Raw genomic sequence first — 19,659 nt, 5'->3', positions numbered from 1 at the left:
TATAATTCCTTTTGCACTCAGATATGACACTGTGATCATTTTCATATATATATATATGTGAAACATATATATTTCCCTTTATTAGAGAAGCTGTGGATTTACAGAAGCCTATATATTTTTGAACAGACATCTTCTAAGTATATTTCTCCTGAAAAATTCTGGGTTTTTTTTGTGCATATTTTATGGTATTTTAAATACATTAGAGAGGTATTTTAAATACATTAGAGAGGTAATTGAACGTATACTCTGGCTTCACCAGACCTAGGTTCAAACCCCAGCAGACCATGTGTTAGCTGTGGGACCCTGAGTACGTCCCGTCTCCCTTATGAGTTACTTAAGAGCTATTCTATCCCTCTGAGCCTCAGTTTCTTTTGTCTGTGAGATGGAGAAACAAATAGTTCCTACTTCTTAGAGTTAAGAACTCTAATCCCTTAACTATTTAATCCCTTAACTAGTAAATTAGGGGGGTTAAATGAAGGTAACACTGTTTGTGATAAGCACTTAAAACAGTGCCTTAAACTAATCCCATATGTTTGCTGTTATTTTTATAAGGCCAAGGACTGCGACTTATTGTCTTAAATTTTTATTTTATCATTTTATGTATACACATTTTGCATCTTATTTATACAAACTTATCAATTAAAAAATTGTTTTTTGCCTTTATGCTCAGGAGTATCTTTCTCAAACCATTGTTTTAAAAAAAATGACATTTCTTCTCAATGTATTTACTTTTACAGATATAAGTTTTAAATATTTAACTCTAATTCAACAGGAATTTGTTTGGAACAACATATTTAACTTATCATCATATGCCTTTGTGCAACCGGGTTTTTTTGTCTACTCCATGTTCTGTCTAACTGATCTGTGTCTTTTGAAATCAGTACTATTTTGCCTTAATAAAGTGATAAAGTCAAGTTAAAACTGTTGCATTGTGAATGGAAATTATTTTGTCTGTGCTTGCCTGTTTATTATTCTGGGTGAAATATGTCTAGGTCTTTAGGTCCTAATCTGTTTTCCATCATTCTATCCATCTGATTTCTTTTTTACTGCCTTGGCTAGGACCTGCAAAGTATTAAATAATAATGGTATTAACAAGCACCTTTACCTTGTTCCTGTCTTTTTTTGTTGTTGTTGTTTTTAGCATGCGCAGGTTCCGGGAATCATCCTGTCCCCAGCACATCAGGCAAGAATTCTGCCACTGAGCCACCATTGCTCCTTTATCGTGTTCCTGTTTTTAATGGGCATGCTTGTAATACCCATAAATTCTGTTTACTGTATATTTCTAGCAGATTCACTTGATCTGATTAAGGAAGCTTTCTTTTCAACTTCATTTTCTATTCTTTCCTTCTTAAAAATATGTGCTGAACTTAAATTATTTTTAGTAACTATTAAAGTGATTATACAGTCTTTTTTTTTTCTCCTTTAATGTAGACTTGCTGATATGGAATCATCCTTGCATTGCTGGGATAAACTCTTAATGCAATTATGGGTTCTATTTGCTAATTTTAGAGTTTTCACATTTTTAACCTTTATGACATCATTTTTCCTCCTCCTCCTTGCCCTCCCTCTTTGCTCTCCTGTTCTGATTTTGATTCAAGGACTCAGTTAATCTGTTCTCATAGGGTGAGTTAAAAGTGTTTTATTTCCCCCCTGTGGGTTCTGGAAGAACTTAACATTGGAACTTTCAGATCTCTGAAAATTTGTTAAAACTTTGTCCTTAAAAACTCTTGGGTCTTGTGTGTTTTTAAAGGAGGAAATCTTTGATCGTCTTGCAATTTTCTCCGAGTTTCAGTCTATTCTGGTTTCCACAATTTTGTATGTTTCCCAGAAAACCATTCATTTCTGTGTAAACTTTCAAACTTATTATAAATTGTACTCATACATATTGTATTTTTTTTAAATGGCCGTTTCTTTAATTTGTTCTTTCGCGTTTTGAGGGTTCGTGTGTTTTCGCTTTTGTTTTTGTTGATGTTCAGGCTTATCAAAGGTCTTTTTATGTCTTTAGTTCTTCCAGAGGTTTTTTGATAACGTCTACATGTGTTGTTTCAGCTTCCCCTTTTTCTGTCTTTTTTTTTTTTAAATACATTTTTTGGTACTGCTAATTCACCACCATTTTGAACTGCAAGCCTTTCATTTAATAAAAAAAATTGTGCGAGACAACAACACACAAATAATATTAGAAATGGTTGCTTTCAAGAGATTTTCCAATTGTGACGGTTCTATCAGAGTTACCCACGCAGTGGTTCTGAGAGGCATCAGTGGCAGACACGGATGTGCCCTTCTCCCAGTGTCAGTCCCTTAGAGGGAAGCCCGCTGCGAGTCGGTCAGGGGGAGGCCCCACGCCCCGCATCTCCTCCGCTAGCCTCTCCCGTAGGCTAGCGGGTGTTGAGCCCTGTGATCCCGATACAAAGTCTGTCCCGATGGCTTTTTCTCTGCCCAGAAGTTTCCCATCTGAGACTCTTCTCTGTCTTCGAATCAGTGTTTGGGGAGTCCTTTTTCAGTGTCTGCCCATCCTTCAGAGTTCTAGACGATTGGGGTTTGTTGAATCTCTGAGGAGGTTTTACAGGGATGTCTTAGGTTCCATGTTGATAATGTCAACCAGTTCATTTATTTTTCACCTTTTTTCTAACATGCATTTATAAACTTCTCTTTGAGCATCATCTTGGCTTTTTTGATATATGGCGCTTGGCGGTTTTGGTACCTGTGCTCTCAAAAGGAATGAATTCTAAGCGACTCCATTTTTGTTCTTATCTCTTTCATGGAAGAGTTAGTAGTTTAGATTGTTCTAGTAGGTTGTTAGTGCTTTTTTTTTTTTTTTTTTTTTTTTTTTTTGCTTATTTTTTCTTTTTAATTTTATTGCACTGTTTAAAGATAATAATATGGCCTCCCATGATTTCGGCTGTTCGGGCAGTAAGGAGATTTTTCTTTGAGTCCGAATGGAGGATCAATATTTGTCTGTGTTTCATGTTTTCAGGAATGTGATTTCTCAGTTGGCTAGAAAAGTTTGTCTCTCTCTTACCAAACCAATTACATTAAAGTTTTTAATTATTCAGATATCTTTATCTTTTTTTTCCCCCTTGATCTTACTAATTCTGAGAGAGTTGTGATTAAGTCTCCAGTCTCCATTATGATTGTTCATTTGCAATTTCCTCTTAAATGCATATCGATTCTTTCTTTCTTTAATTTGGAGCTGTGTTTTGAATGTAAAGAGTCCATGTTTGCTTTCCTTTTTCTTTCATATTTTCACATGACTTTCTTTCTCCTTGATTATTTTTTTCTCAAATTGTATTTTTTCTTACAAAAAATAAGTTTTTTTGTAATTAGATATATTGTATTACTAACACAATATTAGTGTTGTTGTACTTTCTTAATCTTTGTAAACATTTCCCCTGCATCTTTTTCATTTCTTGTTTTCAATTCATTTCATTTTCTCTTAAACATATCCTTAAAAATAGCAATAGATTTTTTTAAACAATCCCGTTGGAATATCGCTATTAAATTTAACTCACTCATATTTATTATAACTGACACATTTAATCTTACTCATGCTGAAATTTTAATTTATTTTAACTGAAAATTTTATTAATTATAGTGATATGCAGTATAAGAAATAAGATAGAGAGATCTTTTGTACACTTTTCTCAGTTTTCCCTGAGAAACTAAATATATACATGGACAATAGCCAGACCACATATAAAAATAGAACTCTGATCCACTATCTGCAGCATCCAGTCCAGGAAACTAATCATTATTTATAGCAAACAATCCAGGAAGCTAAACCACAATCCCTGTACCAATCAAACCAAAATAGGCAGGACTCGATCAATAACTGACAGTTTCCTTAATTTTTGTTCTCAGCTTTGAATTTACTAAGGGGAGAAAACCAAATATGGGTCCCTGTCCAATCACGCAGAATGCTCTGCTTATTGTTAGCCTGCTTCCAGCTTCCCAAGGCCATCAGCCTCCAGTCAGGGCATACCTGCAGATCTTCCCTTTATTCCACTATAAAGTTTTCTCACTCCTCTGCCCGCTTTGGGTCCCTGCCCAACACAAGTGATGGTCACTGACATCCTTGCTATAGTAAGCTCTGAACAAACAGTCATTATTTATTCACATTTGGGCATTTTCTTTTTGTGGTAATTTCCATATCCCTTTAGGTAATATTTTGCAAAATTATAGCACAATATCACAACCAGGATATTGACGCTGATATAATCCACCCGTTATTCAGATTTATCCAGTTTTACTTGTTCTCATTTAAGTGTGTTTGTGTACAAGTTTTACACAATTTTATCACCTGTGTACTTTGTGTATCAAACACCTCAGTCAAGATACAGAACAGTTCCATAACCACAAGGATCCCTCTTCTTGCCCTTTTACATCCACCACAATTTTCTTCTTGTCCCCATCCCTTTCTTAATTCCTGGTTTGCCCCCTGATTTGCCATTTCCAAAATTTTGTTATTTCAAAAATGTCATATAAATGGGAATATTCGCTATGTAATCTTTTGGAATGACTGTTTTACTCAGCATGTTTTCCTGGAGAGTCATGCAAGTTGTGTGCATGGGCTGCCTCTCAGTGGGTCAGGCTGAAACTGCAGGGGTTCTGGTTCCCTCTCTTTGCCAGCTAAAATCTGGCTCAACATGTGTCTGTGTCCCCTATTTCATTTGTGAGGATGATTCCCCCAGCTCTCTCAGCCTTTAGCGTCCCTCCAGGCGGAGATTAGGTGACCCACTGCCATTCACCACAGGGATGGGGGAAAGGACTTTCAGACCCAGGGCTGGAAACACAGCTTCTGTCCACATTTTCTTAGACTCTCTGTCTCTCACTGACCTGGGCCTTGAAAAGTTCTCCCCATGTCCTCCACGTCTCAAAAAGGTAAGCGTCTTTCCCACTGCTATGAAAGAATTCAGAGTCTTTGTCCCCATTGGTGGGGCGGGGTGTATCCCTGCTGCTGTTTCTTTGTCCATCCCATACTGTGTGCGAGACTGAGCCAGAGGATTGGCTGGTGTAGGGTGGAAATTTCCTACGTGATATTCTTATATTTCTTCAATTTAGCATTTCTAGGGTCCCTCTCCAGTACATATCCTCCTCCAAGTTTCTGAACAATTCAGAATTGTTCCTTCTTTTGGTGAATCTCTGGGGAGAGATTTTCAGCAGCTGTTTATGCCACCAAGTTGATGACATCACTGAAATGTCTTTTCATATCTTTTGCCCATTTTCTAATTGTGTTTTTTTTTACCATTTGGTTTTAAGAGTTCTTTATATTTTCTACATACTAGTCCTTTATTGGATATGTGGTTTGAAAATATTTTCTCTCCCTCCATAACTGTCCTTTCATCTTCTTAATAGTCTTTTGCAGAGCAAAAGTTGTAAATTTTTTTGAGGGCCAACTTATCAATTTTTGCTTTCATACACTGTGCTTTTGGTATCAAGGTTAAGAACTTTTTGCCTAGCTCTAGAACTTGAAGATTTTTCCCCTGTGCTTTTTCCTAAAGGTTTTATAGTTTGACATTTTACAGTTAAGCTCTGATCTATTTTGAGTTATTTTTTGGTATAAGTTGTGAAGTTTAGTTTGAAGTATGTTTTTTGTTGTTTTCTTTTCTTTTTTGGTGGTGGTGGTTTTTTTTCTTCTTATAGATGCACAATCACTCCAGTACTAGTTGTTGAAAAACTATTATTTCTTTATTGAATTGCTTTTACACCTTTGTAAAAAAAAAAAATCAATTGAGCATATTTGTGTGGGTCTATTTCTGTATCTTCTAAATGTTCCACTGATCTATGTGTCTATTTCTCTACCAATACCACACTATGTTTATTACTATAGCTGTATAGGAAGCCTTACTGTTGGGTAGTGATTCTTCCCACTTATTCCTTTTCAAAATTATGTGGCTTCTCTAAGTTCTGTGATTAACCATGTAAATTTTAGACTAAGCCTGCCTATGTCTACGAAAAACAAAACAAAACATTGCTGGGATTTTGATAACAATGACATTAAGCCCATTTTTTTTAGATCTTTTTTGATGTCTTTCATCAGAACTTTATAATTTTCAACATACAGCATAGGAAGACTAATATAATAAGGAATAAACAAAAGAAATTTAAGACTTGACTACTGTAAATTACAAAAGTTTTCTGAGAAATTAAAGAAAATCTATATAAATGGGAAATATCCTATATTAATGTATTGGAAGCTAACACATGTTGAGCCAGATTTTAGCTGGCAAAGAGAGGGAACAAGAACCCTGCAGTTTCAGCCTGACCCACTGAGAGGTAGCCCATGCACACAACTTGCATGACTCTGCAGGGAAACATGCTGAGTAAAAAAGTCATTCCAAAAGATTACAATTAATGTATTGGAAGTTTCAATGTTGGTAAGATGACCGTGCTCCCCAAAATCATCTATAGATGCAGTGCAACCCCTATCCAATATTTACATGAGTATATATAAATATTTATTTTTTCTTTGGCACAATTATAAATGGTATTGTGTTTTTAATTTTGGTTTCTCCTTATTCATTGTTAGTGTATAGAAATGTAATAACTTTTATGTGCTGATCTTGAATGCTGGGGCCTTGCCAAAGTCACTTTTAGTTCTAGGAATATTTTTGTAGATTCCTTAAGATTTTATATAGAGAGAATCATGTCATCTGCAAATGGACATAATTTTACTTCTTCTTCTAAGTTGTATGTCATTTCTTTTTCTTGCCTTATTGCAGTGGCTAAAACATCCAGTACTGTGTTGAATATGAGTGATCAGCACCGACATCCCTGCATTGGTCCTGATCTTATGGGGTAAGTATTGAACTTATCATTCTTCTTTACTATTTCTTTCTCTTCTCATTGTCTCCCTTTTTGATAGAATTGTCTTTGTTTCATTTCTTTTGTTGTTGTTGTTTTGTTAAGTGGGAAGGTGTACATCTTACTCCAAACATTTTTAAGTTTCTTTTATATTTTAAAGTTACCTTTACATTTTTAAACATAAATGCTTAAATTTATATTATTTATTGGTCTGTTGGGTTAATTAGTAGCTATATCTTACTCTTGAATGAGACAAAGACAAACTCCTTTCATTTCAAATTTCCCCATGCAAGATCTATCATAAGATCAATCTAGTACAATCTAAAGATGAAATTAAGATACAATTTCATTCACCATAGCATAGGAAGAATAATATAATAAGGAATAAACTTAATGAAAGAACTTTACGACTTGACTACTATAAATTACAAAAGTTTTCTGAGAAATTAAAGAAAATCTATATAAATGGGAAATATCTTATATTAATGTATTGGAAGGCTCAGTATTGGTAAGATGACTGTTCTCCCCCAAATCATCTATAGATGCAATGCAACCCCTATCCAAGGCCAAGCAGGGCTTCTTTTTCTATTTTTTTGCAGAAATTGATAAGCAGATTCTAAAATTTAAATAGAAATAGCCAAAGCAATTTTGAAAAAGAGCAAGGTTTAGAAAGACTTTCACTTCCTGACAGTTATTAAAATAGTTTGGTACTGATGTAAGTTTAGATACATGGATGAATGAAATGGAAATTAGAGTTCAGAAAAAATATTCATAGCCAGTTGTGTTTTGACAAAGTAGTCAAGTCAATTCATTGTGGAAGGGATTGTCCTTTCAAAAAATTGTGCTGGGACAACTGGATATCCACAGGGAAAGAGATGAACCTTCATCCTTGCCTCACACATGAACAATAATGAACACAGATGGATGGAAGTGGTAGGGTAAGTGAGTAAGGGTTTATAAGCATTCCCTTGTCTCAGGAAGCATGGGCCTTGTTTTTGAAAATTCAGATTAAAAAAACTTTAGAATCTAAATGTGTTTTTTTTTTTTTTTCCCTTTGGCTAATTCATTTCCATTTCTTACAGCATATTTGGAATGTAGTTTCAGGAAATGCTATCTCCCAATTTTACCCTGACCAAACCTTACATATACACCTCAGTGTTGGGAGTCTCTTCCCTGGGCTGACTCAGTGCACGTGCTGTAAGGGCTCAGGTTTGAGAGAATCTATGCAGCAGAACCAACTTCTCCCTCTTACAGCTCCTCAGTAATGGAATCCCCATCTCTGTGATGGGCAAAAAAGTTCCAAATAAAGCAGTTCCCTATCATCTCATCTATGCATATCTCCAGACCTCTGTCCCAATTGTAGTAATTCAGAGGTGTTTTCTAGAATTACTTCACTTATTTATCACGACACAGTACTATATAGTTATATTGAATAGAATTTGTCTTGTGAATTGCTTCTTCCTTCAATATTATATCTAGCTAAAGCTTCTTTAAAGTTAAAGTATGTGATTTAGGCAGTTTCTTGGTGTCAGTGCTAATGAAATTTTCTTTTTCATATTTGATACTGTTTGGGTCCATTTCAGTCAGTTCTTGGGAGGGAATTTGAAGATTATCTTTTGAACAATCACATTTATCACTCCCAGATTATGCCCTGTTTGTGTGTATGTGTGTCTGCGCGTGCGTGCATGAGAGAGAGAGAGAGAGAGAGATAGGATGGTTAGTTGGTACTGTTTTCTCTCTCCCCTTTCATCATTTCACTTGTATAGAAGTCTTTAAAAAAATATTCTGAAGGAGAACAGTGTTTCATTGTAGGCTCTCAGCAAGCCTGTGAGCTAGGTATTATATTTTTCCCTTAAGGAAACTGCATCTTTCAGACACTGTGTTTCAGATTACTAAACAAACAAGTATATGATAATGCCTTCTAATAATTGGTTCTATATATACTTGTAGTTAAGTGAGCTCAAAGGTGGTATTTTTCTTTTCAATTTTTTCAAATACATAACGATAATAAATATATTTTATGTGAACCAAGGAAAGGTTGAAAATTAATTTTCTTGAAACAATTTAGTTGATACAGTTAAATGATAGCTACTTTATTGATTATTCCAGCTTAAAGAATTAACTTTAGAAATCTATGTATTATATCTAGCTGAAACTTTTGTGTCCACTCTGTGTGTTTACTTTTGAAATAGCCTAAAACTTCCAGTATCCAGTAAAGATAAGTCATGTTTCTGCTAAAGAAGGTGACAGAAATTGACCTGAAATATATGTTCAACTGTCTACCATTCATATCACTTTTTCATGTGTTTAGCTTCTGAGTCTTGCTTCCAAAACCCATGTGTGATATTGGTACTGAGCTTGGAACATGGCATTTGTATATGATCCCACCAGATTTAGAATCTAGGATTCCTTCCATGGCCTTTAACTCAATCTTACATTCCTTTCTGTTTTGGATGATGATGTGGGTTATAATTTCCCCAATAAATGTCCCAGCTGGGTCTATTTCATCCTTATTTGGGGGCCTAGAAAAGACTGGATTCAGGGGATGTCTTTCCTGCCAGGTTATTTAGAGGATATGTGTAGATATTCGACATGATACTTAAAAAAAAAAAAAATAAATAAAGGCCCCTGGAATGGAATGCAAAAATAAAGGGTTTGGAATAGAGATTGGGATGTAAAGCATCTTGGAATAGAAATGTGGGCACGGTAAGTGGGACTAGGTGAAACATACAAATAAAAACTTGGAGCTTGGGTAAAAGGGAGAGAAGCCTCTTACAAGACATCAATAAGTGGATATAGTGCCCAGTCTACAATATCAAGGGAAAGTTTTCCCATGGGTGTGGTTAACTGTCACAGATATATAATTAGGTTTTAAAAACATTGTGCTATTTTAAAAGATGAGACTGATATATAATTTAGTATTGAAACATTGAAGGATACAGTGGGATCTGATATCCTTCAATTCCTTCTGCCCATGAGGCTGGTAGTAATTCCTTGGCCACCAGTATGACCAGGGGAACATTCTGGTACTATCTGGATCATTCTCCTGTGCTCCTTATCCCACTTAATGATTTTATGCTGAGATGGTACCTTGCTTAGAGCCTTATGTGCTATGATATTGTATTTCATCTTATATTTGATCAATATTCATTTTTTTTCTCTCAGAGCTCCCTTTTCTTCCCTCTCCACTTTTCCTGAACTACCTTTTTAAAACTTCATGTGTTTTAAAACTTCATTATCATTTTATAATGATTTTAATAGCACTTTGGGGGAAGGATGCTAACTTGTGCACAACTATTAACTCCTCCCTCCAGAAGCCATCTAAAAGATAAGCTCAGAAAAACCTGCATTAACCCAGAAATACTCTAGAGGGCACGATCAATATGCCAAACATCTGATGAAAGTCTGCTGTATATCTGCAATGGCCATTAAATGGAGTGAAGGCGCCAAGCACTCACCTGCCATTCACATTTCTAAGAAAGCAAAGTGCTGCTGTGGGAAGTTGCTAGAGAGAAGCTGGTGAACCCTGCAGCTACTGTCTCTGATTTAGAGCCATGGGGTTGGAGAGAGGGCAGTCCGGGGACAGGTGGGAAATAATCCACTTGGAGTTCGTTTTGCTACTTTGAATTAATGATTTGGAAAATGCTCTCTTGGGCTACTCAGGTGTGCCCACACCAAACAGAAGACCCCAGAACATCAGGGTTCTTGCCAGAGATGGCATGAATGATAGAAAGTGGCACATGGATGGGGCCTGATACTCCAGACTGTATGACTCAGAGGGAGAAAGTGAGAAATGTCAAGCTTCTAATCAGCTGGGATAACCAATGGAGGCTTTGCCCACATGGTTTTTGTGGTAAAAACAAAAGTTTTTCAATAAACTTATTATTGAAAAGTGAGTAGATAATAATGATAAAGTAAAAACCAATATAGTTATACTTTTCACAAAATTAATTATATCATTAAGGCAAAGGGAAAAAAATCAAATGATTATCTTGATTAGGGATCAAAATGTTCTTTGATTAAATTTCATATCCATTCCTAATAAAAATAGTTTTAAAAATATTTTTAGAATTTAAAATAAAAATGTAGGCATAAAACTGTTTTGAAATGTATCTTAAAGGTATGGCAAGTTGGAAATATGTCAAAGCCTTAAAAATAGGCTTACCTTTTCCCTCAACAATTCCACTTTTATGAGTTGATTTGAATTAGTAATTAAAAATGCACATAATATTTCATTTTCAAAGATGCTTTTTAAATTTTTTATTAATTTATAAATTAAAAAAAATACCAAAAAACATCAAATAAACGCAAACATTCTTAACTTTTGATCATTCCAGTCTACATATATAAATAGTAATTCACAATATCATCACATAAGCTGCATATTCATCATGATGATCATTGCTTGGAACATTTGCATTTATTCAGAAAAAGAAAAAAAAAAACAGAAAAAATTCATACATACCATACCCCTTACCCCTCCCTTTCATTGATCACTAGCATTTCAATCTAAATTTATTTTAACATTTGTTCCCCCTATTATTTATCTTTATTCCATATGTTTTACTCATCTGTTGATAAGGTAGATAAAAGGAGCATCAGACAGGAGGTTTTCACAATCACACAGTCGCATTGTGAAAGCTATATCATTATACAGTCATCTTCAAGAAACATGGCTACTGGAACACAGCTCTACATTTTCAGGCAGTTCCCTCCAGCCTCTCCATTACACCTTGACTAACAAGGTGATATCTATTTAATGCGTAAGAATAACCTCCAGGATAACCTCTTGACTCTGTTTGGAATCTCTAAGCCATTGACACTTTATTTTGTCTCATTTCACTCTTCCCCCTTTTGGTCAAGAAGGTTTTCTCAATCCCTTGATGTTGAGTCTCAGCTCATTCTAAGGTTTTTTTTTCAATCCCTTGATGCTGAATCTCAGCTCATTTTAGGATTTCTGTCCCACATTGCCTGGAAGGTCCACACCGCTGGGAGTCATGTCCCACATAGACAGAGGGAGGGTGGTAAGTTTGCTTGTTGTGTTGGCTGCAGAGAGAGGCCACATCTGAGCAACAAAAGAGGTTCTCTTGGGGTTACTCTTAGGCTTAATTTTAAGTAGGCTTGACCTATGCTTTGTGGAGTTAAGTTTCATGTTAACAAACCCCAAGACTGGGGGCTCAGCCTATAGGTTTGGTTGTCCACACTGCTTGTGAGAATATCAAGAATTCAACTTGGGAAAGTTGAATTTTTCCCCTTTCTCATCATTCTCCAAAAGGGACTTTGCAAAAACATTTTTATTTACTGTTCAAATCACTCTGGGATTTATCGGGGCATCACTCTGGACAAACCAACAAAAATCTCATGTCCTACTCAAGGTTCCATGAACTTATGGTGTTCAATTAAGCTTTCTACATAAGTTATATTGGGAAATGCACTAGTCAAAGTATAAATTTTGTACCAAATAAAAATGTTTTGCTTTAGTCTCACACATAAGTTAGAATTTTAAAATATTAATTATCATCTATTTTCAGCACTCTGCAGTAATGGCATTCCTTTGTTCTTCCTCATGCAAAACATTTTTTAATTTGTACATTTAGTCACTATCATTGTACACTCCAGGCATTCCTAGGTTATAGCATCTCAATCTTTATTGTCTGTCTTTCCTTCTGATTTCATTTGTGCCCCCAACCCTCCTCCCTCTATCATTCTCACATTCAGCTTCATTCAGTGTTTTAACATAATTGTATTACAGTTAGGTAGTATTCTGCTGTCCATTTCTGAGTTTTTGCATTCAGTTCTGTTGCACAATCTGAGCACACCTACATAGTCATACTTATAGTTTAGATCTTAACAGATAGCCATAAAACCCAGTCACCATTGTACCTTTGAAAGCCAAACTATAGAATACAGGTTGGCAAACTTTTCCTGTAAAAATCCAGCCACTGAATATTTCAGGCTTTGTGGGCCATACCCTCTCTATTGCAACTATTTAACTTTGCTATTGTAGCGCAAAAGCAGTCACAGATAATATATAAATGAGTAAGTGTCGCTGAAGTCCAATAAAACTTTAATTATGGTCACCTAAGTTTAAATTTCATACAATTTTCGTGTGTTACAAAATAGCCATCTTTTGATTTCCCCCCCAACCATTTAAAAATCTAAAATCCATTCTTGGCTCACAGGGTATGCAAAAACATGCAGCAGGCAGGATTTGACCACTGCCCTAATATTTAATAATATTAGGTAAATTTTTCATTATTAGGAAATGATAAATGTAAGCTATGAAGCAGTATATATATATACTGTCATCTTCATTTTCTAAATTAAAAAAAATAAGCGCTGGGGTGCAAGGGTAGTTCAGTGGTAGAATTCTCACCTGCCATGTGGGAGACCTGGGTTTGATTCCCGGCCAGTGCACTTCCCCAAAGCAAACAAGCAAGCCAACAAACAAACAAAAATTCAACCAGTGGTGCTGTGAAAATGGGATAGTCACATGTAAAAAGAATGAAATGTGACCTCACCATACAGTGTACAAAAGAAAAACAAAGTGCTGTCCAAGAGGCTGGGGCTGGTAAGAGGAGCAAGGCAGGGCTCATTTCTGGAGAGCAGGGCACACATGTGAGGGCACCAATGGACAACACAGTGGGATTGGTTGACGTCATTGGTGGCCCTCCTGACTCCCCAAATCAATACCCTTTGGTTGTATCCTCCTGTGCTGACCCCGGTTTGTTTATGTAATTGACTTTGGACAGTTGGGCAGTATGAAACTTGGTGCAAAGAGTCTTGAAGAAGTGTTTGCCTATTTCCTCTTTCTTTCTTGGTCCCTGCCATCATCATGAGAAAATGCCCAGGCTAGCCTGCTAAAGGGACACCAGACATGCAGGAGAGTCACGTTATCCCAGTTGAGGCTATCCTAGATGGCCAGCAGAATCCTAGCATCTCCGGGAATCCTGCTGAGATCATGCAAGCCCAGCCCAGAGCAGCAGGATTGCTTGGAGAGCCATAGACTTTTGAGAAGTAGTGAGTCTTTTTAAAACTTTAAGTTTTGGGGTGGTATGTTATAATCAGTGCTAATTGAATCAGATAGTTTTGAGATACGGTAATGAAATCTAAATCCTAACTGATGATTCAACAGGGTGAAGAGGCAAGAGAAGTGAGGTGAAAGGTCATGGGGTGGTTATCAGGGAAATCAGCTCACGGCAGAGGGTGGGACTCCATGCCTGGTGGGGGGAGACCCTAACCTAGGGGGCCACTTTTAATCTGCTCCTCCTGGCTACATCTGATTGTGTTACTACTCTTTCAATACCAGAAAATGACCTTCCTAGCCCAGAGTTTTTCAGGAGACACACCATGCTTGGTTATAACTCTCCGGGCTGAGAAAGAACCACAGAAGCTTCCTAGGAATTCTGGTTCTAGCCCTCTTCAATATTGGTTTCTGGATGCTAATTAGGAGTTTGGGCCCCAAATTGCCAAATGTTCTGGAATTAGGGGCTTACATTTAAATGCGTATCCTTGGGTTTATTGCAAATACCCCAGAATTCCTAAGATCGGTGTGCATATTAGGGCCTCATCTGACCATACCTGATTTTGACTGTCCCGTGGAGGGCCTCTGGCAATGCCTCCTGCACAGACCGAATGAACTCAGCAACTTGCAATTGCTTTGGTGGGTAATACATGTGTTTCTCTCCTTTTGTGATTTCAGTTTCATCTAGAATCTACAATCAATTATGGGATTATCACTATGCTGAGTAGAAAGAAGGAAAGTGCTTTACTTTTGCATAGCATTTTATAAAACTCCTTCACATGGAAAACCCCAATTATTCTCATTATAGCCCTTTGAGGGACAGATTACTATTCACTTTTAAATATGAAGAAACTGAAGATAAGAGAGGAGAATAATTTATTCCAGGTTCAAGTTCATTAAGGGGCAGAAATGAGACAGGAAACCCAAGTCCTTTGATTTAAGATCCAAGCCCCTCTCCATGCCAGCACAGCTTTCTCCAAGAACATAGCTTCTCAGGTTAGAGTATATGATTGATTTAACCAATTTTCTCCCTCCCAAGGCAAAAATAACTGGCTCCTTTAGAGCATCACTTGCTGTTGCCAGGGGCCCTGGCTACAGAGAAAGCAGGAAGATTGGTTGCCTGTTAGGCAGTCATTCAAAATATCTGCAAAACTGCTAGTCTGTGAACTGTGGGCATGTGATTTAAGCACATCAATCCAGAATTATCTTCTAGAAGTCCTTTGTCGATTGTGTGCTACCTAAATTGTGGAACTATGCTAGATCTTTCAAATTTTATTGCCACCTTTGTGCTCTATTTCACTTAATGACAGCTTCATACATCTAGTCCCAGAAGTCCCAGACATAAATGTCCCCTTTTACTTTTCTCTCATTCTTGCCTTCAAATGGGGGCACCTAATTAGGTACCAAGTGAAAGGTTTAGGAGGTGAAAGGGTGAGAAAGAAGGACGGGAGACTGGGAAATTTAAAGCAGGCGGGTTTATTTCTGCACTCCCGGGCTGAGCTAACCAAATCCAAGATGGAGGGAGGTGAGTTACCACCTGGGTGATGGCGTGGGCAGTTTTTAAGCAAGGGGGTCAGGTGACGTCAGGAAGGGGCGGTTCTCCGGAAGTCAGATGTCAGGAAGGGGCAGTTTTCCAGAAGTCAGGTGTCCAGAAGGGGCGGTTTCGGAAGCCATGTTGGGAGGGGTGACACAGCCTCTGCAGTTACGGTTGCAGTGGCCTTCCGCGTTCCCCCATCTAACACCAAGTTATGTGGATCTCATTGCCATGCCATCATTGTTCTTTCTTCCATTCCTCTGTCCACAGGACTCATCATCATCATCTACCTAGACTATCCAGCAAGCACTCGGATGGGAATTCTGCTTCCTTCTTCCTCTTACTCTACCTACCCTTATTTTGCACTGCTCCCAAATGAACCCTTAGAAGCAGAGCTATGAGTACATCACTTTTGTGGCTAAAGAAATCTTTCGTGTATTTCAAAGACGTCATTGACTTTCCAATTTATCTTTTGGGAAATTTTGCTATTTTTTTTGGAAATATTGGACCGAATGAGTGTCACAGTGGCAGGGCACATACACTCAGGAAGGGAGGGAGACGGCTCCCGTGGACTGAGAGCTCCCCAAGGGAGGAGGAGGAACAGGTAGAGAAAGGAGCAGGACAGAAAAACACTCTTCGCTAGAAATTTCTGCTCACAATCCCCATCTGAGAGTCAAAGAACTCTCTCATGCAATCCTTATTAAGGAGCCAAAGGACCTGCTCTGTGCCATCCCCAGACAAGGAGCTGGGAAATACAAAGAGGGAGGAATTTGCTGCTCAGGGATCAGGGAGTAAATCCCCACTGAAGAAGAGTCAAGAGGATTTCTGTCCGGAAAGATTTCTTGCTCTAACAGGAGAGAGCCAAGAGTCCTGTGCAAACAGAAAAGAACTGGAAGGAGCCTCACTTAATAGAATTAAAGTAGCTCCCTAGCATGCTACAGCACACAAATATCTGTAGTACTGGATTAGGAATTGTGATTTAGCAACATAGATTCCATTTCCTCATACGAGAAGGAAACAGTGGGTCTCACTAGCTGGCACGAATACAGCAGGGTCTGAGGGGCTGTCAGCATTCCACCCAGTTAAGGCAAAATAACTAATCATTAGTAAAGTGAAACTTTATTCAAAAGGATTATTTCAAGGGGGAGAAAATGGACTACTGCAATAGGGAAAATGCTCTGGCCATAAGAACTGCAGGCATCTCAAAAGCAAGCAAAGAGGTTTTTCTTGCACAGGGAAAGGTAGGTAGAGCTAGCAGAAAGGGGGAGTTGAGTGAGCAAAGGAGAAAAACAAATTGCATGGTTTGACAGAAAATATGTCTGTGGATTATCAGCCTAAACAGATAAGTGAGGCGTCTTCTGCATTTGAATGATTGCTCAGCTCGGGGGCAAGTTTCCATGGGAAAGTGGGGAGGAGAGAACCTGACTGAGGTTTGGTCAAACTGAAGCAGAGGGTTAGAAATGCAGAATTATGAGCACTTGGTCAAAGCACTGCCTGATGCTGCACCTGGGCTTGCATCTCTTCTGGAACAAAACTTGTTAACTCTTAATACTCAGGTGTTGTTTTTCCTGGGAGACCAGGGAATGCCTGAGTATGGTATTGACTCCTGAGCCAGCATTTATTCCTGGTGAATATTAAAATGTGAAGTTCCATATTAACATAAAATGGAGGTAATTATGTGGGCCATCAGGAAGCCTTTGAAATCTTTCCCTCTCTCTCTTGCTGCTTAGGGGTTTGACATTACAGAAGACTGTAGAGCCTGAGTCTCAGACATAGATTTTCCTTTTCTCATTCACTTTGCCTAGTTAATTGTTTTAGGACAACCCTGCTAGCCCCTTTTGTTATTCTTGGGCATAGCAGCCCAGATTCTGCCTTGGTATTGAAAACATTAAGTGATTTTGAATCTTCGAAAGTAAGATGGCAGTCTTCATTTTAGGAGCAAAGTATGAGGGATAGTTTGCAACATGTGAAAGAGCCAAAAATGCGCCTTGGTACGAGTTTGGGGTGTCTCCTTACACTGTCCTGTGCAGTTAACTTAATGAGTTAACTTACTACTTAGTCAGCATCAATTTTGCCTTTTCTAGGTTAATTTAGGACACAGAAAAATATCTGTAATAGTGTAATCTGTAATAGTGGCTATACAGGACCAGCAGAGCAGGTGTCATGGGTCTTCAAACTCAAGAATGAGAAGCTGTTTCAGTTCTGAATAATGCATCAGAGTCTTCATTTTCAAATAACTTTTTTCTTCTTTAGGGATTTAGCTATTAATTCCCCACTGGTTTAAATAGCAATGATATACTGAGCATTCATTTGTTCTTGAGGCCTAAGTGAGTAGCCAAGAGGATCTTTCCTTTAGAAAATATGTACTTTATTTCGCCCACTGCATCTAAATGAATCTACTGCAAAGCTGTGTTTACCCACATCTATATGCAAATATTGACTTATGCATTGCAACAAAGTAAGCTTGGTAGGTTTGGGGAGAAAAATACAACTCAGATAAACATTTATAAGCAATTCAAATATTAAAGAGCTTGAGCATTCTGAAAGATATTCACATTTGCGTTTTTCTAGGCTGTCGTTATGGTGCTGCAGTCATTTGCAAAATAGAGTTACTGAACTATACAGCTTTTATGTATGAAAGGATGTGTTTATTTCTGACAGCAATAAAGTCAATATGTTAGGTATTCATAACATCCTTTATAAGAGTCCTCGGGGATATATATTCAGCTCTATCTTCTCTTTTAAGGTAATATGCTAGTGAAATGGGACAGTAAATTTCATAAACTCTCATTAAATGTTGCTAATCATGGGTAAGGATTATTTTAAATGTTTACTCTGATGTTAAGAGATATATAACTTTACAGCAGAATATGTCATTTCAGTCTTCCTGGGTTTGGTATTTGTTCCTCTAAATATGACTTTTATTAAAATGTCATAGAACTTAGTTCATGTACGTGGTACTGTTTTGAATCCTGGTGGCTTTTTTTTTTTTTCCCTACTTCTCCCCTTCGTATAACAGTTAAATTAAAATACAGTTTTACCCTCCTCTTAGTTCCAAGGAGTGTTAAAACTGGTAAACTCACACCTCAAGACAAACTTCAGAAATGTCCTGAAAACTTGCTGATACCCCTGGCCTCGCACTGCACACCCAGCACCACCCCCCATCCCCCACCCCCCACCCCCCGGGGCAAATGTGATGCTTACCTGTAAAGCAAAGCAGTTCTGTGAGTTCTTCACTACAGCACATCCAGGGTGAGGATTTCTACTTTGTTCACAAGGCTTTAGGTATGTGGTCTTTCACTAAGTAAGGAAAACAGCTGTTATTAAAAGGAATAAAAATGATGGTCAAAAAAAGATTCTATTAGCTTTCAAAGGTAAAAACATGGAGGCTATGATAAATTAGTAGCTATCAAATATGTAGTTAACAAAAAGATTGCAGTTTATTCCACAAAGTTTATTGTGCCTTGAAAAATATCTCTGCTGGGTTGTCCATTTTGGGAACAGTGACCACTTAAAAAATGTATACCATTTTTTTAATGTTTAGATTATTGTAGTAGGGTAGTTTTTTTAATTAGAGAAATTGTAGGTTTACAGAAAAATTATGCAGAAAATACAGATTTCCCATGTAACCCTCATTATTTACACCTTGCGTAAATGTGTTCATTTGCTACAATTGATGAAAGATTATTATTATAATTGTACTAGAAATTATAGTCCATGGTTTACATTAGGGCTCACTGTTTATCGTACTATGCTTTCTTAAAAAATTTTTATTTTAGTAGCATACACACAACCTAAAATTTCACCCTTTAACAGCATTCAAATAAAGAATTCAGTGGTATTAATTATATTGACCATGATGTGCTCCAATCACCACCATTCGTTACTAAAACTTTTGCATCATGCTGTCCCCTGCTCCTATCCTGGCTCCTCGTAACTTATGTTTTAGTTTCTGAATCTATGAATTTGCTTGTCATATTTATTTCATAACACTGAGGTCATACAATATTTGTCCTTTTGTGTTTGCTGATTTTTACTCAACATGGTATCTTCAAGTTTCATCCAAGTTGTCGCATGTATCAGAACTTCATTCCAGTTTATGGCTGAATAACATTCCCTTGTATGTATATACCACATTTGGCTTATCTGTTCACTGGTTGCTCGACAGACACTTCAGGAGTTCCCATCTTTAGGCAATTCTGAATAATGCCACTATGAACATCTGTGTGCAAATATCTGTTCCAGTCCCTGCCTTCAATTCTTTTGGGTAAATACCCAGTAGAGGGATAGCTGGATTATA

At 37.3% G+C, this 19,659-nt stretch overlaps 1 long non-coding RNA gene across 7 annotated transcripts in view; it reads left to right on the top strand.

Annotated features, from left to right (window-relative positions):
- The first annotated feature begins 1,545 nt into the window (after nt 1–1,545).
- Nucleotides 1,546–19,659, top strand: part of LOC143653029 (uncharacterized) — an 87,053-nt gene continuing 68,939 nt past the window's right edge. For all 7 annotated transcript variants that reach the window (XR_013161036.1, XR_013161037.1, XR_013161040.1 and 4 more), the window contains exons 1-2: nt 1,546–1,623; nt 6,720–6,795. This is a non-coding gene — a long non-coding RNA (uncharacterized LOC143653029). The remainder of the gene's footprint in view (nt 1,624–6,719; nt 6,796–19,659) is intronic.

This window comes from Tamandua tetradactyla, chromosome 13 (assembly GCF_023851605.1).
Source record: "Tamandua tetradactyla isolate mTamTet1 chromosome 13, mTamTet1.pri, whole genome shotgun sequence".
NCBI classification, from domain to species: domain Eukaryota; kingdom Metazoa; phylum Chordata; class Mammalia; order Pilosa; family Myrmecophagidae; genus Tamandua; species Tamandua tetradactyla.
The sequence above is the reverse complement of the archived record's forward strand: the minus strand, read 5'-3'. Positions and strand labels throughout refer to the sequence as shown.